Genomic DNA, 23,288 nt, shown 5'->3' on the forward strand with positions numbered 1-23,288 from the left:
GATCACTCTCATATCTTCTGGTCCTGCTCTGCAATCAAAACTTACTGGGGAGAAATAAGATCGAACATTGGAAAAATAATGGGATTTGACATCGAACAAACATTCATTTCTTTGTACATGGGTGAAATACCTGATGACTTACACAATAGAGAAAAGTACCTCTTGAAGGTCCTACTGGCAGCCAGTAAAAAGGCTTTCACTAGGAAATGGCTACAAAAAGACCCTCCCACAGTGACACAATGGATAGATATTGTAAAATAAATATACCACATGGAGCGTATGACCTTTGCTTTAAGAACTCAACAGGAGAGAGGTCAATATTGGGAAAAATGGGTTTCGTACTTGAAAAATGTCTAATTCAAAGATGTCAATGTAACTAATATGATGATGAAGATATGAAGTGCACTGTAACTGCCAGATCTTTTTTGTTGTTCTTTTATTTTACATTATTTATACTTTCTTTGTGTTCCTACAATAAAATCTGAGTATATATATATATATTTTTTTTTAAAGCTCATCACTAAGCAAAGGACCCTGGGACTAAACACCTCCCTCTGCAACTGGATCCTGGACTTCCTGACGGGCCACCCCCGGGTGGTAAGGGTAGGTAACAACACATCCGCCACCCTGATCCTCAACACGGAGGCCCCTCAGAGGTGCGTGCTTAGTCCCCTCCTGTACTCCCTGTTCACTCATGACTGCACGGCCAGGCACAACACCATCATTACCTTTCCCAATGACACAACAGTGGCAGGCCTGATCACCAACAATGATAAGACAGCATATAGAGATGAATCTGGGTTTGGCGAATACCAGGTGAACACCTCGTGCCCCAATGCATAGTGCCAACTATAAAGTTTGGTGGAGGAGGAATAATGGTCTGGGGCTAGGCCCTAGTTCCAGTGAAGGGAAATCTTAACGCTACAGCATACAATGACATTCTAGACAATTCTGTGCTTCCAACTTTGTGGTAAGAGTTTGGGGAAGGCCCTGTCCTGTTAACAGCATAACAATGACCCTGTGCACAAAGCGAGGTCCATACACAAATGGTTTGTCAAAATCGGTGTGGAGGAACTTGACTGGCCTGCACAGAGCCCTGACCTCACCACCATCGAACACCTTTGGGATGAATTGGAACGCTGACTGTGAGCCAGGCCTAATCGCCCAACATCAGTAGGCGAACTCACTAATGCTCTTGTGTCTGAATGGAAGTCCCCACAGAAATGTTCCAACATCTAGCCTTCCCAGAAGAGTAGAGGCTGTTATAGCAGCAAGGCACTTTACAGGCCATGCATAGTGTCCACTCAAACTATGCTCTAAGGGTATAAAACAATGTCAATAATATGAAAATAAAAATGAGTGCTGATGCAAAAGGCTGAGCGAATAAGTGAAAAGATGAAAAAGTTCATTTGATTTCTTTGTCAGACAAACAAATCCATAGGACCCATGGTTGTGTTCCAAGTCTGTTTCAGGAGAACCCTTTGTTAGCTACTCCCTTTGCCTCATGTTCGTTCTCTGCTCCTCACCTCATTACTTAACGAATATTGCCCCCTGCTGGATAGTAACAGTATCTCACTCCTTCCTTGTCTTGGGCTTGGGGGCTGAAAGAGAATGGGAAAAATCCAAGTTGCAGGCCTACTGTAGGTGGAAATACTTCAGATACACATGTTACAAGATAACAGTAGCAGATCTTACCATTTGGGTTCTCCTGATTATAAAAAGGTATTCAGCATTTCCACTGCTTCTTCTGCTCTGAAACATGAGAAACACTGAAAATTAAGGAGTATATATGAATAAAGTATATGAATGATCCTATTCAAATCAAGGTTGCTGCATTAATGAGGATGTATTTGAACACGGAATGCATTTCTACCAAAATGCTGTAAACACTATAGACTGTACTTTTAATGATGACCCAGTGTGGGGTAGATCAGCAGAATTATGTCTAGAACAGATCCACAGTCACCAAACCTGCCATTATAACACACATACACCATCTGTCTCACTGTTAAAGTAAAACAGATAATGACCTATACTCACACATGTACTATAGAGGAATTCTCAAGGTAATAACCCTCACAATGAACATACACCAATGCTATGGTAAACCGCAATGGGTAAACTCAAGTTCTGGTTGATGAGGATACTGATCAGGCGAAGAGCTCCTGCACACCTGGCACGTGGCTCCATTCACATAGAGCAGTTTCCCAAACTCGCATCTATGTCAAGACAAAAAAACAATGATTGCAAAGTTAAACCATTATCCAAAGCTTATTTGAACTGTAAATGAGGTGGAGATTATTATTAGCAGACCATTACAAGTAGTTTGTTGTTGTAATAATTTACTGGTGGGACTGTCCTGCCTTTAGTCGTCACTGTTTCGTTCCTTTTGTTTTACTTCTTGATAGTGAAAACGCAAAAGAAAATGTTTTTTTTTGTTTCTCTAAAGTTAACGCTAAATATGAGGAACGAAACAGCTACCACAAACGGCGCAATGTCCTGCCCTATGCCTATGTCAAACTTTGCATGTCAAAGACATTAGCCATCCATCTCTGTAAGTCGAAGACACATGGCTGAAAGTATTTTCTAGAAACGACATACTTTTCCACATTCTCTATCCCCATGTTAGATGTACAGTCTGAGAAACTACTTCAATTAGAAGATGCCACAAACACACACGAACTACCAGAATGCTCAAGCGACAGCCTTACAACACCATCGCTGCCTGGAACAATTTCATGGCGCTTGGGTGCTTTGAGGGGGAAGATAATATTGGACGGACCACTCAGTAATTTACAGATGATCGCAGAAACACCGATGAATCGTTGTCGCTTTGCTTGTTCTGCTTCACACATGCATGTTTGACAGCTAGCAGCTAGCCAGCCACCTAGCCAGGGAGAGGCTATACCAAAGACAGTGCATTATGAAGATCCCTGGGCACACTTGTAGGCGACGTCGGCTAGCAGAACTCATACGTAGAAACACGTTAACGGGTCGTTTTCGCGTCGACATGCGCATATGCAGGTCGTCAACTCAGAGGCAGTCTTTCTATATAAAGTTGTTTTTGACGAAAATGAAAACGTGTCAGTTTGTGACTCTCACAGGGTTGGAGTCATAACAAGTTCAACTACATAAGACATTGTCTGGAATCTAAATTGTTCCTTTAGATTTCGAGAAAATTAATGAATAAGTAAGATCCTATCTTTGGCTATACGGACACACCTGGTGCCCAAATTGATGACGTATGTAAGTATATCGCGCAGCTGAGAGTCAGGTGTGGAATTTTGCAATTGTTTTAGATGCTGCTTGATTATTGAGGAACGTGTCAAGACCCGGGCCCTGTTTCAGAAAGCAAGTTTAACAAACTCTAATGAGTTTAAACCTGAACTCTGGGTTGACTGACTCTGAGCTGTCAAACTCAGTTTTCGGTTTCAGAGCAGGTTATAATAATTAGTTCAATCAAAGCTTGGTTAATTTAACCCTGAGTTAAACACGTGCATGAGGAGATAAAGAGCCATCATCAATGGAACGCAGATAACATGATTCATCATGGCAACAGGAGAAAAGGTCTCGAACCTCCTACTTCTCCCCAGTGGAGTTTCAAATGTTAACGAACGCGTATGCAGAATATGTGCATATATTTAAGAAAAAAAATAAATGCCGTAGCAGCAGCAAAAGAACGTGAGTTGGCGTGGCAGAAAATTGCTGACCAAGTCAATGCGTGAGTATTAATTTTAAGAAGTTTTATCTCGTGTTCCACTTATTCAACATTTTATATGTGTACGTGCGCGCGCGCGCTTAATATTATTGCATGTCCAACCCAACAGGCACAAAACCTACTTGGCAGCCACTGAAGATGAAATATACAAATATACTTCAAACAGGTAAAGTATAATTTCATTACAAGAAATGAGGATGTTGTTAAGCCTACCCTACCAAATTAAACATTATTCAGTGGCTACATTCAACCTATAATATATTTAAGTAGTTTGTGACATTTTCTAAGCAAAAAATGTATGTTTTTCAGCCATCCCAACACTGCCAGTATTTCAAAGTAACACTTAAATTCCTTTGTACATACATCTCTCTGAATTTGTGCTTACTGGACATGTTCAAATTTGACCTCAATTATAACCAATAGAAAAAGTCTGAGGGCTGAAAAACGGGTGGGGGTCCACCACCACTCACAGAGGCTGAAGAGATGGCCCTCAGTCAAAACAGTGGGTGACCTATTGATGAAGGTATCTTTGGAGGAAGCTCATTAACTGATTTAGTGCTTCATACTAAATACATTATTGCTTAGACTGATACCTGTAATTCTGTGGCATTCTTCTTTGAGTCTGACTTGGGAACGCCACAAAAGTGTACAGTAAACGTTTCAGTGCAAGAGTCACATTTCTGACGGCTCAACAGACGGTTGCCTTGGAAATATGCTCAGCGTCACCAATATTATATAGAAAACTCCCGTTGGCAAAAAAATTAAGTGCAACAAATTAATTTATTCCGAACTGAGAGCATGTCCACAATGTGTCATATGAACAATATGAGGGCTGAGAAAATTGTTCAGCTGAATGATCGCTTGAACGTTTCTGTTTTTCTGCACAAACATAATCAGGGAATGATAAAACATCGAAGCGGGGCATGATCACCCTCTCCCAACTGAGAGAGGGTGGTATTTGTGCTTCAATTTCAACTGGCTCTTCAAGAAAAGGACACGCCATGTCTGACACCTTAAGTCTGCAGGCTTCAGCTAAAGAGGAGGAGAAACTCAGGGCTAGTTGAAAACCTGCCAGCGAGCAGGTTAGCTCCATGGAGTATGTTGCCATAGTAACTGACTCAGAGTTAAACTGAACTGGCTTTGTGAAACCGAAAACCCAGACTTTCCTTCAACTCTGAGTCGAATAACTCTTGAGTTTTCACAAACCCACTTTCTGAAACAGGGCCCTGACCCTCAGAACATACCTACAATTAACCCTGTTGACTCATCAGTAGGAAATACTTTTGTTTTAGTCCATTCAGCAACAATGGAGCTATACGAGCCTTGTTTCAACAGGAAACTTACTGGAATGGTTTTATTGATAATATCTGTTAGAGAAAAAGTTTGGATGTTGCCACATACCTACTTAACAAAATTAAGGAAGTTTCTTAAATTATTCATAAATATTATCCTGCCAACCACTATATGAAGAAGTAAAATATTGTAGCTTTTGTAATGACCAAGCAGAAGTATTTGCACATTTTTTGTCATTGTATTCATGTAAGGAATTTGAACACATTTATGATTATTTTACACTATTATGGGGAGATGTGCTGCTTGGATTCTTTTCTTATGATAGATATAAGTTAAAATAATTTTATTAGATTAATTTCATTATTCTTTTGGCCAAATTTCATATTCACAAATGTAAATGTACAAACAAAACACATTTTCTTACCTTGCAAAAATAAATGGAACTATTTTAAGACACTTAAATACTCTACCAACAAAACAGCTGTTAGAACTATGTGTGTATGTCTCATAAGGACCTTGTGTAATGTGATATTGTACCCCCTAGCCCAATTGTCCTGTGTGTGTGTAAGAGAGAATAAAGTAGATGTCACGGGTCAAAATTTTGATTGATGACCCTATGTGAACCTATGTGAACTCTATGTGAACCCTATGTAGTGATGACGTGTGCATGTCTTCTGGTCAGGCAAGCCTGGTTAGGTGGGGGCTATGGGGTGAGTAAGGGTCCATTTGACAGGCCGTTAATGATTGATGACCCAAGCCTGATAGACAAGCCTGGTTAGGTGGGGGCTATGGGGTGAGTAAGGGTCCCTTTGACAGGCCGTTAATGATTGATGACCCAAGCCTGATTTATGACCCTATGTAATGATTTATGACCCTATGTCATGTAGAAGGGTGTATGCCCAGGGGGGTTGGTGGGGTTGAGTAAGTGACCATGTGTCAGGTCAACCTGTTACTGTTTCTCACGGTTTGGGTTGGTTAAGGCCCCTTATAAAGCCGCTGAACAATACCTGTTTAAGAGTGCACAAGATCTTAAGAATAACCATGGAATTTGGGATCGGTACCAAAGCAGTGATGACTGTAACAACTGAAACAGGCCTTCGGGTTGCCCATAGAGCAAGGGCAAAGTATCAACCAGCAATATATGATGCGCCAAAAAAACGTTTTTTAAATGTGTATAGAACCCAAATACCGCCAGCAAATGCTCTGACAGATCAAGTGTTGATGTCTAATGGCCAGCAGTGGGGGTATCGGTTTGATTACCTGGCCTGTAGAGTGACCCTCTATACGGTAGATGAAGGAGAAGAATATACAGACCAGACTGTAGGCTTGGAATATGGTGTTGAAGACTGGTCGGTTTTTCGCAAGGTTGTGTGTCCTGAACTGAGCCTTATCACCAAGGGGTATAGTGTGTTCACGGGCCACGAGACCCGTTGGGAAGGTACCCCGGACTCCTCAGGACAAATATTTCACAGGGTGAAAATACAAAGAAAGAATGGCCGACCGTGCGGCAGCGTGGAGTTCTATATCGGCACCGAGGCAATCCGAAACCACAAACTTAGGGGTGGTGGCCTGACTGGGGATACCCGACTGCGTCTGCTTATTCCTTTTAACAGTTGGGATGTACTGGAATTGAAAATGTTGCAACCGTTGGATGCTCTCTTTGTACAGAGCCAACAGCGTCAGAGCCTTGTTCATTTAAAGAAGTGCATAATATATACGAATCGTAAAGATTACGATGCAAAAGAGCCTCAAGAAGATAACTAAGTAAGCGGATGCTTTAACCCCGCCCCCCCAGATACCCAAGGGCCTTGTTCTACAATAAAAAGAAAAAAAGCAGCCAGTTCTTCATTTCAGCATACACCATGGATCTCCAGACCATCTACGAGGAAGCCACTACGTCATGGGGGCCCGACACTAAAGACTCTATGCCACGAAGCCCTACACTCTACGCACCCCTGGCAAGACCCGTGACACCCCCGACATTTACCCAGCCTGAGGATGTGTTTGATGGGGTGGCCAGTACTGTTTTTGTGGATACAATCAAGGCCTCTGTAGCTACACTTTTAAACGTGGTGATTGGCGAATATATACGAGAAAAATGCATCGGCTGTGAGATCAATCATCCCAGCCAGCGTCGTCATCCTTGCCTCTACGACCCTCCTAGATACTACTTTTTCAATCATTTTGAGGAGCTGGTGAAAAGACTGTGGTCCTGCCGTTTTTATACCAGCGCTGGTCATCGCCCTGGAGTCTATGGGTATTGCGCCGTCTATCCCTAGAGTTTACGGGGTAACCGAAGCCTTCCTACATGAACTGAAGGAGGCCCTCTTCATCCATGAGAAACTCAAAGAAATCCGACACACCCTGGTGGACGACAACAAATACAGGGAAGCTGTGATGGCTGATGTGATGCTTTTCTGGCTCAATAAATCCCAAGAGACCGAGTGACATTTTGTTTATTTAGAGCTATGGGTAACTATGTGTCTACGATGTTTGAGCGAATAAATACATTTTTTCTTTTGAGAGACCTTACAAATGTTATGCATCAGATTATTGAAAATAAAGTGAACAATGTAAAGTTCTACACAACCCACAATACAGGGGTTATTGTAGAGCGTGTGTTAAAAATGGAGCAAATCATGAAACATGTCCGACATACGGGCGAGAGTTTACAATGGTCACATATGGTATCAAGGCTTGTTGAGGATTCTGAAGAACTAGAAATAACTTTGGCTAAGATTTTACATTATTTGTTTGAACCACCCTTTAATGTGAATGTGTATCATATTTGTTGTTTATATACTTATATATCAGACGTGTGTGTTTTAAAAATTCAGCGAAACAAACCTGTAAATCTAAACAATATATACAGGGTGTTGCATGCTGTGATTGTTGAGAAAACGGGGACTTGTATCTTGCAACAAATCCTGAATTGTCTGTATACGTAATAATTGTTGCATTCTTAAAATAAAAATTCACAAACTGAAATGTTGTCGTTATATGAAAGTGGCTCATTACAGTTATTGTACCTCAGAGAGGCAAGAAGGATGGCTGAGCAGCTGTTGAAAAACATATATTATAATCCCTCTAACCCCGGGTCTTATGGGGGTAAAGAGCGTTTACAGAGAGCTATAGTCGAAGAAACAGGTAGTCTGTTAAGCGATGCTAAAGTGAATGAATGGTTATCAGAGCAAGATGCCTACACTCTACATAAACCTGTAAGAAAACATTTTCCAAGAAATAGAGTTTTTTCTACGCATCCATTATCCCAATTTCAGGCGGATCTATGTGACATGCAGTCCCTTGCCGATAAAAATGATGGAAATCGCTACATGCTAACGGTTATAGATATTTTCTCTAAATTAGCCTATGTAAGGGTGTTAAAAAATAAGAGCGGGGCAGAGGTGACCAGGGCCTTTGAATCGATCTTGAAGGCAGGAGGCGCCCCCAAGAAAGTGCAGACGGATGGCGGAAAATAATTTTTTAATCAAACATTTCAGAAGCTAATGAATAAGTATAATATAGTACATTTTGCTACAGGCTCTGATTTGAAAGCTTCGGTTGTGGAACGCTTTAATAGGACTTTGAAAGAGCGGATGTGGCGCTATTTTACAGCTCACAACACCAACCGATATACAGACATAGTTCAGGATTTAGTAAACGGTTACAACCACAGCTACCATAAGACTATACGTATGAAGCCCTCGGAGGTCTCTTCGGAAAACTCTTTTCAAGTCTTTAAAAATATGTATGGTTTGTTCCCACTTCGCCGTAAGAAAAAAATGACTTTTAAATTCCTAGTGGGTGACTTGGTGCGTATATCAAAGTTGAGGGGTGTTTTCGACAAAAAATACGAACAAGGCTTTAGCTCGGAGTTGTTTACCGTTACCGAATGTCTGCCACGCATTCCGCCGGTCTACAAATTAAAAGATTATGACGGGGATCTTATAGAGGGATCTTTTTATGAGAAGGAATTACAGAAGGTCCAGTTGGGTAAAGACAAAGTCTTTCACGTGGAGGAGATTCTAGATCAGAAGAGAGAAAAGGGTAAAAAATGGTTGCTGGTCCGCTGGAAAAACTGGCCTCAAAAGTTCAACAGTTGGGTATTGGAGCAGGATGTGGTGGAGGCAACGGGGGTTAATTTAAACCCCTAGTCATGATAACTAGCGCATCATTCGCGTGTACACAGTTGGGCATCATGGAACACAGCGGCTTCTACCTGACTCTCCCCAGTAATGCGTCGGCACAGATATATCGTAATAATCAGAGTTCGAAGTATACAACCAATTTTCCAAAGCCTATAGAGTTATCAGAGGCTTGGGAAGTAGGTCTCAGCGAGATTACATACCCCCATAGTTGGTATAATATCAAAGCTAAGGACCGTGATTTTTATTGCAAAAGGTTCTCGGAACCTGCGAAACTTATTAAGCTTAAAAAAGGTTTCTATAGAACCGTCGACAGGATCGTCTCAGAGTTGAATGAACACCTAACCCTGAACAAGATGGAAATATTCCTATTCTACAATCCAATCCATAAAAGGATACAAATCTCAGGGCCTGCTAACGGAGGTATAAAGACCAGCGGTAATTTATCCTACATGTTGGGGATGGGTCCCAATAAATGGACGTATGTGAACGATAAATTATTCCCATTCCCTGCGGATATACATGCAGGCTTTTACAACATATTTGTCTATACCGACATCATAACCTATCAAAGGGTCGGAGACAGCTGTGTGCCCCTCCTGCGAACAGTTCATATAGACGGCAAGGATGGGGACATCGTCACTGTCAATTATGACAAGCCGCACTACGTACATGTCAGCAAGAACTATATTGAAAACATTCTGGTTGAGCTTAAAACGGATCAGAACGAAAACATTGAATTTACTTATGGTAAAACGATTGTAAAACTCCACTTTAGACCCACCAAAACCTCTCTACATATATAATAGCTGTATTATATTTATAAACATAATACAAATAAAAGGGTTATGGAGCACCATCAGCTCGACCCTAACCGTTATGTTTCATACTATGTGGATCAAGTGGGTAATGGACTACCAGGATATCATGGAGCGCCGACAATGTATGGTTCGGGGATAGGAGGTATATTCCGTAACCTCTTCAGGATGGTTTTACCGTTTATGAAGAGAGGCTTCAGCATAGCCAAACCACATTTAAAATCAGCGGCTAAAAATATAGTAAGTGAGGTTGTAGCCAATGCTATGACCCGAAGGGCGTCACCAGAGGTGGAGCATCAAGAAGGCTCGGGGCTTATGATATTGTCTCGAAGGCCAAAAAAGAGACCCCCTGGTTTAAGGCGTAGACCTGCACCTAAAAAGCGGCGGTTAACTGTTAAAAGAACCTCAGTAAGTCAAAGACGGGGTAAAGTGAGGAGGTCTGTACCAAAACAGGCTAAAAGAATACTAGGAAGTATTTTCTAAAAGAATAAGTGACATGGCTCTTTTACATCGAATGTCCTCTGAAGCTATAAAGACAGAACTTGATCTTTTCACGGCACCGTTAACGCAGCATTCAATAGATAGATCCAGTTATGTGGAGATAGCCCCTCTCTCTGCTATTACCGATAACGGGCCTATCGAATTTTTCATACCAGGCCATGGTGACAACTATCTGGACCTCAACAACACCTTGGTGCATTTACGTCTAAAAGTGACCAAAAGAGATGGGTCTAATATTGCAGACGATGCCAAAGTGAGTCTCATTAATTACCCCTTGGCCACCATTTTCTCCCAAGTTGATGTGACTTTGGGTGAACGCCTAATCAGTCAAAGCAGCGCTACATACCCTTATAGAGCCATCATGGAGTGTTTACTAAACTACTCCGAAGACACTCTCAAAACCCAATTTAGCGCCGGGCTGTTTAGCAAGGATACTGCAGGAGCCTCTATGGAATCGACAGACCCTTCCACCGGTGCAAACAAAGGCCTAGCGGCACGAGCTCGCTACTGCGCCGAATCTCGAGAGTTTCATTTGCTAGGCCCTATACACTCTGACATTTTCTTTCAAGAACGGTTACTCTTAAATTCGGTTGATTTAAGATTAAAATTAACCAGGGCCAAGGATGATTTTTGCCTGATGTCTCCCCAAGACGGGGATTTTAGTTTGAAAGTGTTGGGGGCAACCCTTTTTATTAAAAAAGTATCTGTATCTCCGGCCGTGCGCCTGGGTCACTCACATGCTTTGATGAAAGGAAATGCCCTTTACCCTCTCCAAAGAATTACCATGAAAACCTTTAGCATACCTGTGGGCAGTAGAATCTGCAGTCAAGAAAACCTATTTCTAGGCCCTTTACCTAGATATGTGGTTATAGGTCTGGTTGATCACGCCTCTAATACGGGCAGTTTAGATAAAAACCCCTTTAATTTTCAGCACTTCAATGCAGAGTATGTAGCGCTCTGTCAGGACGGACGTCAGGTTCCGGCGAAGGCTTTCCAACCACAATTTAATAACAACATATCTGTGCGAGAATTTTACAATCTATTCCTGGCTACAGGGCGACATCTAAAAGATCTCTCTTTACCTATTGACAGAAATGATTTTGCAGAGGGTTACACATTGTATGCTTTCAATTTATCACCTGATGATGACACCTCAGGAAATCTGTCTGTGGTGTCCCAAGGTAACCTCAGGCTGGAAATGCGTTTCCGTACACCTTTAGCCTGTACAGTTAGCATGATTGTTTACGCATGCTCTGATTCAATCTTGGAAGTGAATGCCCGAAGACAGGTCTTAGTGGATTATTATTAAGGACCTTTGAACAAAGACATGAATACCCAAGAGTTGGACGGGCTCATGAGCCGCTTGATTGGAAAACAATTTTGTGGAGTGTTGGCTTGTGATGAATTACCTATGGAGATATGGTCTGAGAGGCCTGCAATGTTTATTGTCAATACCCATCCTAAACACATGCCTGGTGAACATTGGCTAGCTATGACATTAGAACAGGAAGGTGGACGAAAAATCTCAACTTTTTTTGATTCCTATGGCTTTCCCCCCGGTTTTTCACATTTCCCTAAATCTATTAAAGATTTTTTGACCCTAAACGGTACAAAGATCTACTACAACATCAAACAAGTGCAAGATAACCTTTCCACTACATGCGGTCACCACTGTGTATTTTACCTGTGCCAAAGAGCCCGGGGAGTTTCTTTTGAAGATGTTATGTCTCTTTATAAGGATGATTTAAGAAGTAATGATAACCTTGTATCTTGTTTTGTTAGAAAATATCAAAAGTGTTCAAATGTGTGTCCTTTAAGAACGCGTAATCAAGGCGTATGCTCACGTCATATGTTTCAAGAATGCCACAAATGTTAACTTGCTTATTTTTCAAATAAAAAATTTATTGAATTTAATCATAGTCATTCAAAAGTCATTTTCAAAAGTCTAACCACGCCGAGAGATCGGGTTTAGGAAAAGGTCCTGAGACGTTCATGGGAGTAAATGAGTTAGCATCATCGCTTTCATATGGGGCCGGTGTCGTTGGGGCATCTTTAGGGGTGCTGTATCTCGTTGAAGGCTTTTGTTTTAAAGCTTGAATCTGTTGACGAAGCTTATGGTTGGGTACACCGGAGAGGGGGATGTTGAGGATTGCCAGGGCCTTAAGAAACTGACGCCAGCCGGGAGGCCTTCGGTCATCAGCAACCTTGTGGGCAGCCGTGGTACTTTTAAGCAAGTCCTGCATATGGGACCCCCTAACCACAGAGCCCTGAAGGATAAACTCTCCAGAGTCGTTCCAAGCAGCTATCCCCTTTGAGTCTTTTATCTTGTTCATAATGTATTTAACATTCTTCCTGTTACGTAAAGGCACATGTGTCAGTAGGTCATGCATAACTTTATCTTCAAATGGCATTTGAGCTTCACCCGACATATTATCTCCACTAGGTAAGATCGACGGTACAGGCCTTACAGGGGCATGGCTATCGTTAGGTTCGACATCTGTTAAAGGGTCCGGTAGGGAAAGGGTTAAATGGTTAGTCTCTCTCTCCCCTTGCTTTACCCGAGTCAAATACCTTTGCATTAGGTTTGTGTATTTTTGAATCTTATCATAGGGGTTCAATCCTTTTCGGTTCAAAACATCCTTCATGGCCGTATCCAAATCATTTTCCGCTGTTTGTCTGATATCTTCAGGACCCTGCATTTGTTTTTTAAGTCTATCCAACTCTTGTTGAGGCACCAAGTACATTTTAGTGGCCATCACACCACGTGTTCAACCACCACGTCTGGCCGCAATAAGGCTGGTGATGAAGGGCACGGCTATACTGAGTAAAGGTAGAAGAAAACCCCCAGACTGTTGTATACTATGTCTTTTCTTTTGAAGACTGGCCCTTTTATTGGCAAAGAGTTTGATCGCTGTCTTTTGTCTCCTTAATTTTTTCAATTGGTTCAGGGTGAGTGGAATGCGTCCTTTGAGAAGATTCAAAGCAATCTCACATAGGGCTAATATGAGATCTGAAGAACAGCGACCCAAGATGGCCTTCCGTTCTTTAGCTGTAGAACCTACTAGCCTTCTCAAGAGGGGGAGGTTTCTTTTTAAACGCAGAGACATAGCGTTTACTTTTTAGGAAGGTATGCAGCAGGCCTCTCCCCCGGAAACAGCCCTGTACGTAGCCTAAGGTGTTCTGGAGTATTTGCTTTTAAATCCACGATTAAATAAGAAAATGGCTCTTTGGTAGCGTCCTCATAGCTCTCCATAAAGTATGATTTCCGTCCAGGGTACATCTGCTGAGCTAGAGTGCTAATTTGCAGTTTGTCTCTAGGATTTTTAAACAATACCATGTAGTTGGCATTCAAGCTAATGGTCCGACTATTTTTACCTTGGTGAAACACATTCTGGACCAAGTAAAGCACGGACAGGTTTCTATGATGAGTATATTGGGTAAAAGCTCGTGCAATTTCAGGGTGTTCGCTACCAGCAAATAGCATATCGTCCAAAACCAGCAGATTATTTACATGTGGGGGGAGAAGTTCATCATCAGACAGAGAATCGGGTATTCCTTCAACAAACTTGATTTTTATTGTCTTCAATAATTCATCATACAGAGGTTGGTAACATGAATAACACCATACAATATTGTCAGGCTTTTGAGATAACACATGTTCAGAATTCTCTAAAATACTTTTTACAAAAAAAGTTTTGCCACTGTTTGAAGGTCCTGCAATTAATGCTGAAAAAGGCAATTGTAGCCGGGGGTCAAAACCCTCGACAGCAGTCATAATATCTTAAGCTTTAAGACACACTGGGGCTTGTAGCATAAGTCAGTAGCCAAAGGGCAATGTGGTACCGTCAGGCAATAGCTGTCTCTTGTCATAGACTACCCTGAATCTTTTAGTGAGTGGTGCGTTTCTTAGATGGAACCCCTTTTTATCCCTCACTATTTTGTTGTAGGAGCTCAAAATCTCCAAGTCACTATTCTTGTCCTTTACGAACCCCTCGACCAAGCGCGTGATTGATTCCAAGTTTACACGCGGTGCATTTTCATAGTTTTGAGTCACGCCTTTGGCTTTCAACACCACGTGATTGGCTTTAGTCCTAAAAGCATAGCTTTTTGGACCACATGAGGACCATTCTGTAATATGGTCACCCTCTTCGAGTTCACTCGTTAAACCCCCAAGATAGTTGCTAAGTGGGGGGGTCCAATCCCCCGGTTTGCTTACATAGACCACAGAGTCTGTGTCGTGGTAAAGAACCCGCCTCTGAAGCTGTTCCATGAGGGTGTACAGTTCAAGGCGGCCATAGGCTGTGGTAAATGCTGCAAGAAACACATTTACATTACCCGGGGGTAGAACCCACTTTTGGTGGCGCCTCCATTGCACCAAGGCAATGTCTTGACTCAAGAAGGAAAAATGTGAAATTTCGTATTGGTCCGAAAAAACAAATTCCAAAAATTCTTCGGGGTCTTTAATGATCGAAGTTGTTAGCATATTGCATCTCTGCGCTAATTTCCCCCAAAGGGAGTTCAAGTACAATTTCGACACATTTCTTTTGGTTTTGTTGACCTCTATTCTGTCAGGGTCAAGAAGTATGCCTTCTCTGTCATGGTAGTCTTGAATGTACTGGTCTTTACTTTCTTGATCTGTGACCGATGCAGGATAGCCTGAAGCCATCTGCTTGCATCTCAAGAAGGTTTTGATGTACTCTTTAAAAAGTGTGTCTGATTTCCTGGAAAAGTTCCACACTTCAAAGATTTTGGCCACACGATACCCCTTCTCTAAAGCCTTAGAGAATTCTACAGTGACCCATACACCGGTCAGGGCTCTTTCTTGATCTGTGTGATCACAGGGGTTTTCCTGGTTGTGGTTTTCACAGCATGTGCGACAAAGGGGAAAGAAAAGTTTTCCTTTAGGACCCTTGTAAGGCAACACAGGTATAAACAGCCCCCTAGGAGGGTAGACAGTCGCTTTGATTAAACCAAAATAATTTTGGGGTTCGTCAAAGTCGCTGTGAATAATTTCAGGATGCCCTATAGGATAGAATGAGGAACTCATTACATGAGGATATAGGGATGTAAAATCTACATAGCCTATTGTCTCGTCGGGTTGAGCTACATAACGCAATGTCAAAGCATTGGTCCGGCCTCCAAACAAGGCCTGTCGCGGTTCCAGGGGCTCTGGAGGGTCATAATGGGTAAGGAAGGCCTTAACACTAGGATCTACCTTTTTGAGGGCTGTCCATTCGTGCTCCCACAAAACCACAACTTTTAACCCGTAAGTAGCCTTTAAAGAATTCAGTTTGTCTTGAAACTCTTGGTACATTTCCCCAAAAGTCTTTTGGGTTAGGACACACAAGGTGTGGGGGACAAAGCATAATTTACAACCGTGGAAGAAACAACCGTTGTACTCATACACTGTCTCAACCCCGTCAATCTGTGTGTATCCATCTACATGGTAAGGCCCAAAAGCCTTCTCCCCCCGATTCAAAGCATGTTGGATAAAAATATCTTTATCCTGGGCCAAGTACTCCAACCATTGAATGGAACCACTAGAGTAGGCCTTGAATTGGCGTCGGTAGTTGTCTGGCGATGGGATAGCTATAGATTCAGGAGTTAGATAGTGTGTACGATAGGTTTTCATGCACGCTGATGCAATAGTTGTACAGCTCCAGGGGTCAATGCCCGCATCTTTGATTACCTCTTCTCTGAATCTGAGGCATCCTTCACGAAGTATAACAACGTCATTGTCACAGTATGATTCCATCTCTTTATGGAAATCAAAAGTGCCATGTCTTACGGTCTCGTACCATGTCATGAATCTCTCACGCTCTTTGGGAGACATTTGATCACACCCGTACATTTCGGGGGCTGGATAAGATCCTATATAATGTAGATTCTCCTCAGATGTGAAGAAATGAGGGAAATAGCCTTTGACAGAGTTTTCAAAACCCAAGGCCTCTGGCATTTGAGCCAATCTCATGGGTAAGAAGCTTAAGCTGTCAATGTATCTCTGTTTGAAGGCGGGGTCAACAAAGCATAATATTTTACTCCCTTGAGCAATGACACTGGGTGCCACGCCTTGCTGTATCAAAGGGTTCAGAAGCAGATAGGAGTCATAGGCCCTAGCATTGTGAGCTATAAACGTGAAGTTTCTGTACTGGGCTTTTCTAAAATGTTTTAGAAAGAGTCGGGCACAATCGGGTCCCTCGGCCGACCATTTTTCACCCTTGAAAGTCATGGTTGACACAAAAATAGGCAAATGAACCCCTGATTGCTGAGTTGTCTCAAAATCATAAAACACATATTTCTCTGTATGTTCATCTTCAGCCAAGGGCTGAATGTAACACTCATGTGTTACTTCTTGAACCGCTTCCGCGTCTCTGCTTTTCAAAGGACCTTTACAGATTGGGCAGTGTATAATTCCACAAACATGAGGTTTAGGGCTATCTATTTTAAGGTTGTAATTGCAATGACATTTTGGACATTTCTTGTTAATGTCACAACTGCTTACAGATTTACATGCCTTGGGATGCCATGTTTCAGTTTTGTGTTTTTCGTAACAGTAGGCCGAACGACATGTGCGGTGACAATCCGCACAGGGGGTCAAGTTTAGCGGCTGCATAGGGCAATGTTTATCCAGACATACTGAACAGTTGTAACGGCACGAGTGCCCCCCCATGCGTGTGTAGCCGGTATGACAGGCTGGACAGACATATGGCGCGCCTAAAAAGGCTGTGATGTTAGTTACAGCATAGTAATGCTCATTTTGCACATAAAAGTACATAGTCTTAGGATGTGGTTCGGGTATATTTTGGAACTTGAGGAGAGCGTCATTAGCCCTACTGTGGTACAAAACCACAATCTTGATGTTCAGAAAGTTTTCAAATTTGACTATGTCTGAGAAAGCCACAGCATCCTGTATACCGAGACCCACCGCAGTTTGTAGCTCTCGAGCTTTATGTAACGCAGCTTGATCCGTACATCCTGGGCTGAGTAAGTGGGCCAAACCTATGGCAAAACATAGCTTATTACCTGGATTGTGAACGTTTATGAGATAGGCCCTTTTATTGCTTATGATTTCGGACTGCATTAAACTCTCGAGCTTTCGTCTCTGACCCCCGCCCCCTTGTGGTTGGCGTACTAATTGTACTACAAGTTCGAGGGTCCTATCTGCTAGCACGTTTAAATTTGACTGTACAAGGCGTTCTAGCAGTTTAACAAATTGTTCAAGCTCTGCTTCACCATTCTGTAAAATAAGCGATACCTTGCTCTGTAGACTGTCTCCACAAATTTCCAACTGTAAGAGATCCCTAGGTTCGCTATAATCTCTAATCCTCGCTAACAGTTCATTCAAAGTGTCCATAAGCATTACGTAAAACACAGCATATTCCCGAATCTGACCCCCCCATGCGAAATTGAAAAACTGGCGAACCTCAATATTGTTGAATTTATTTCGACGCAAAACATGTACACTTCGATCAAGACCACCCCCCTCCAGATTTGCTAGGCAATTGTCCAACTGTTCAAAAACATCGTATTGGGTTTCAGACTCTTCGGACATTGGTGTTAAAGGCTGATTTATAGGTGTCTGGGGTGCCGAATTAAACCTAGCGCTCTCGTTCTGTACACTGATCTCAAGACCGCCCCCCTCCAGATTTGCTAGACATTTGTCCAACTGTTCAAAAACATCATATTGACTTTCAGACTCTTCGGACAATGTTGTTAAAGGCTGTCTTAGAGGTGTCTGTGGGGCCGAATTAAACCTAGGGCTCGCGTTAAGCTGGGTAATTAGAGATATGATGGTTTCGGGAATCTGTGTTAACATGTTTTCCTCGGAAGGCCCTGACTCATTCATACGTGTAATAATGTCTATGAGTTCGGAGGGAATCTGGGATAATAGATTTTCATCTATTGTCATTATGTCAATTACCCCCGAATCATTCATATGGTTAACTATATCTTGGAGCTCTGTAGGGATCCTGGCTAAGAGGGTTTCAATTGTCTCACTTTGGTCTATAGGGGGCGCCATCTGTCTAATTAAGGATGTGTGTGTGTGTGTGTGTGTGTTTACATGTGTGTTTTTTAACGGCGGTATTTGCTTGTTTTAGCCCTAATGTTTTTTAACATACGGGGTAGCTCGCTACGCCAGAATGACACATCCTGATTGTATTGATGCTCGAGTAGAATACACATGCGCCTCTGGAGTAGAGCCTTTCGTGATTTTAAACCCAGGGTAAACGCTTTGAAAAAACGTTCTTGGTCTATTTCAGAATCTGCTGTTTCCCCCACAGAATTGGCCGATTCAAGAAGGTTGGCAGCTTCACAGAACATCAAATCGTCTACCTCAGAAATGTCATTTAAATCTTTGACATCATCAGGTTTCGCTGGTGTCTTTGGAGCCTCCTCGGGGATGCTTGTCTGGGCATCCTCCGATGTTTGTGCGTTGTGTTCATAAGCCGGTGAGGAGTCTGAAATAAAAATAATACATACACAAATAGGTTATTAACCCTAAAATATGTTAAAAATGCCAAATACATTTCAGATATAAGCCTATATATTAACAATACATTAATTAAATACCTCGGCTTTTTTGACGAGGGCTGTTCTGAAGAAGCTCTGAAACCATGGGCTGATGTCTTTGTTCAACCTGTATTACAGCATCTGCAGGTCCGGTAGATGGTGAGCCTGAAAAAAACAAACAAACAAACAAAAAACAGCATTAGGCCTTGTTTTAACATATTCCGGCATAAAAAAAATATATAAATATTAAAATAATAATATATATAAATAATAATATATAATTGATTCATACCTAGTCCTTGGAACGACGTCTCGTGAATATCGGCCAAGTAGAATTGTTCGGGTGAAGCGGAACTGTGGATCTGAGCACTAATTATCCTTTGGTGTTTAGAAATATGGGGGACAACGTTGTCCTGGCCAAGGGGAGTTGACCTGCCGTTTAAAGTCTCTGTTCGCTGCTTTTGTGTAAATACATCCTGGGAGTAGGGCAGAATTGTCTCGTAGTCATATGCTTCGCAGAAACCGTTCAGGCTCCATAGGGCATCGTTTAACCTTCTAGGCTTTAGGTCCTCTGTAAACATATAAAATAACTTTTAATATAAGATGCCCACACTTTTTGTTTTTAAGGTATAAATATTTTTATGTATGGAATTCTTGGAGCTTACTTACGTTGACAATTCAGGGCAGGCGTTTGTTTGTCGGCCCTTTGTTTCGGAGCCCCATTGGATGGTTCGAGCTCAGTTATACCTCGGAGTATCTGCGTGAATGCTTCAGAATCTATAAAACATTCGACAATATTAAAGCTATAATCACTTTAGCTAATATTGCCTTGTTATACGGTAAGCATACTGATCCTAATGATTGTTTAATATTTCTATAACATCCCACGCTTTTCAAACAATTCCCCAACAACAACCAAATCTAATAAAGATTTATTTCAAGAACTCACCTTGCGATAGATCCATTAGACTTTTTTCCCCGATTATCTTTTTTAACGCTTCAGTCCGATAACGATTCTTGGAGTTTCTGGAGGTGCTGTTTGCATCGGAACTAAAACGCTGCTAACATTGCCCATGGTTTCTAGCGCTTTTGTACCCTACGACCTAGAGAAAAACCCCTGAATGATTTTTTTACATAGCATTTGGGGTTTGTCGTTTTTTTCGGGCTATACCCCCGCCCATGGTATATTTGACACATTTCAAACACATGGTATTGGGTGTGTCTAAACATTAGGATCCTTTTGGAGCTTCTAAAATCTCCGGGGTGCTAGCACCTAGATGCATGGGGTGTGTTGTTCTCGACATCGCTGGGATGAATGACTTTTTTAGCCCACCTAAAAAAATAGTTTTATGAAAGGCCTTTAAGATTAGGAGTCGTAAGACACAATATTATTGTTGGGGGGTAGGCATCTGTTTTGCAGGCTAGTGTAAACCTTGGTTTCAAACGACCCACCAGGCATGCAATGGTATTTTTTTAACAAACAACCCGCCCCCCTTTTTCTGTTTTTGAAACACACACACACACACACACACACACACACACACACACACACAGCCACTACAGAAAACTCCCTCACGCACATGCGCGCGCACATGGCTTTTTCCGCAAGATTTTTCTCAGGGACAGACTGCGCTAAGAGTGAACAAACGCGAGAGTTCATAACGTGGTGAGATTCTGATTTTAAAACCATTTATTTCATTCAAAATATTTAGTACATACATTTTATATCGTTACATTCTTAAGGTATTTTACGATGCCTTTCTTACAGATCCTGGGAGCTTATGCAACCAACCGCCATTGTCCGTGTCGAGTTCACCCTCAAAAGGCAAGGCTCTCTTGCTATGTCCATCAACACATGGTAAGTTTTCACTCCAGGGGTAGATCCGCCGTCGGGCCTTTTGGTCTTGACTCTGTCTCAAGGAAAGCCTCGCCCAGCGCTTTAACTGTTCCCCATTTTGGAAGAGAATGTCCAGCTTATTCATAAGTGTTATGAAAATTGGATAATCCACCCATTTAAAACTAAACACAGGAATAAAAAAGTTTACATGTTTGCGTGCTCTGGAAGCTACCGGAGAATTGACAGACTTTGTAGCATTAGCCTTATCATAAAGGTCACAGGCTAAAATTGTCACTTTGTTGTCAGGGCTATAGTCCATTGAAGCAATTCTTAGAGCCTTGAGATCACTGCGGCCGCAGACCTGTTCTTCCAACGCATATCCTGGCACATTTGTAACACTTAGGACCTGTTCAATTTTACAAAGAGCCAGCCTGATGTTTAGCCATTCTCTCATCCCCAGAGCCGGGGGAAAACTCCCAGGTTTTGCAGGATAAAGGGGTTTGGGTCCACGGTCTGTGAATATCTTTACCGTAGAATCCTCCGGGTGGAATATGTAAGACATGTGGCCCTCACTCGTACCCAAAAATCCTTTAAAACATTCTGGAGCTTCACACAGAACTTCTTCAAGGCTTTGGTCACTGGGTTCATGACAAGCCGAGCATAACATCCCTAAAATTGGCATAGGTGTCATTTTTGTTTAATATTCAGGGGGGTTATCATGTACAGTCTTAAACAGGTATTGTTCAGCGGCTTTATAAGGGGCCTTAACCAACCCAAACCGTGAGAAACAGTAACCGGTTGACCTGACACATGGTCACTTACTCAACCCTGGGCATGCACCCTTCTACATGACATAGGGTCATAAATCATTACATAGGGTCATAAATCAGGCTTGGGTCATCAATCATTAACGGCCTGTCAAAGGGACCCTTACTCACCCCATAGCCCCCACCTAACCAGGCTTGCCTATCAGGCTTGGGTCATCAATCATTAACGGCCTGTCAAATGGACCCTTACTCACCCCATAGCCCCCACCTAACCAGGCTTGCCTGACCAGAAGACATGCACACGTCATCACTACATAGGGTTCATATAGAGTTCACATAGGTTCACATAGGGTCATCAATCAAAATTTTGACCCGTGACATCTACTTTATTCTCTCTTGTGTATATATGACTTCTGTTCCCCCATGTACTTTTTTGTGTTGTTAATAATAATACAATTACAACATTTATGTTTTAAAGAGTAGTGAGGAGACGAATCTGTTCAGTCAGTCGGCAACAACTTGTAAAATAAAGTGATGTTTATTTTGATGGGCGAGGGAAAAGTAAATTGTAATTGGTCACCACTTACTTGTACATATCTACCTCAATTACCCAGTACCCCTGCACTTTGCCTCAGTACTGGTACCCCGTGTATATTGCCAAATTGTTACTCATTGTGTATTTATTCCTCGTGTTATTATTTCTCTTTGTGTTGTTGGCAGGGACCAGATTAAGAAACCATAGGCACCCAGCCTTTTAAAAACGCATTTAATTCAATTCTACGTCATTTGTATGACAGAAGACATTAGCTGATTTATTTTTTAATGGCACACAAATGACCAAAATGAGTGGCTACTAACAAATGTAGATCAATCTGGTAATGAATTCAAACAAACCATGCCAATGAAGCGACACACAGATTGTACAATATAAGGACGGAATATATAAACAGTATATTGTAGGCTACTAAATACAATTTCCATTGGCACACTGACTCACCAAACGATGAAGCCATAGGCTACTCACGGTGATGGTCGATGCACTAGTCGTGGGAAGGTAAATAAACAGTGCTTCTGTTAGCTACAAATTGGGATTGAGGATTGTTTTTATATACTGCTTCTACAGACCGATTAGTCTTCTCTTTCCAAACAGCGCATTCTTCCAGCGATTGTATTTTGAAATCTGCAAAAGGCAAATCGACAGCGTAACCAACCATATATATATATATATATATATATATAATCGATATAGTTTATAATCCGATTATATCTATGGCAACAAACTGTACTGCGGCCTTCCCGACTGTATGCATACCGGTAACTGCCAAAATAAAGGAAACACTTGAGTAAACAAGTGATACAAAGTATATGTTATGGTGTGGGGTGCATTTCGATGGAATGGTTTAAATCCACTTGGAGAATCTATGCCAAGGCGCATTGAATCTGTTCTGGCTGCTCGTGGTGGCGCAACATCCTAAAACACTATGTCGGTGTTTCCTTAATTTGACCAGATAGCCTTTCCTGTATGTGCTTTTGATAATGTAATTCACGTTTATTTTTTATAAACTGTTGATCCTCTATGGCTAAATTATGCTCTATGGTGTATTTTGAACATTGAGAGCGGGCTCCTGGGGGTGGATAAAATATTCTTATTTTTTGCCTTTTGGGCACTGCCCTGACACACAATTGACCACAATTATT

At 41.9% G+C, this 23,288-nt stretch overlaps 1 protein-coding gene across 1 annotated transcript in view; it reads left to right on the forward strand.

The window, feature by feature from the left end:
* The first annotated feature begins 3,541 nt into the window (after positions 1–3,541).
* Positions 3,542–23,288, forward strand: part of LOC109866274 (cyclic AMP-dependent transcription factor ATF-3) — a 43,536-nt gene continuing 23,789 nt past the window's right edge. The window contains exons 1-2 of the mRNA XM_031800353.1: positions 3,542–3,721; positions 3,828–3,884. The gene's annotated coding sequence lies outside the window, so the exon portion shown is untranslated. The remainder of the gene's footprint in view (positions 3,722–3,827; positions 3,885–23,288) is intronic.

The sequence above is a fragment of the Oncorhynchus kisutch genome, linkage group LG21 (genome assembly GCF_002021735.2).
Source record: "Oncorhynchus kisutch isolate 150728-3 linkage group LG21, Okis_V2, whole genome shotgun sequence".
Lineage (NCBI taxonomy): Eukaryota > Metazoa > Chordata > Actinopteri > Salmoniformes > Salmonidae > Oncorhynchus > Oncorhynchus kisutch.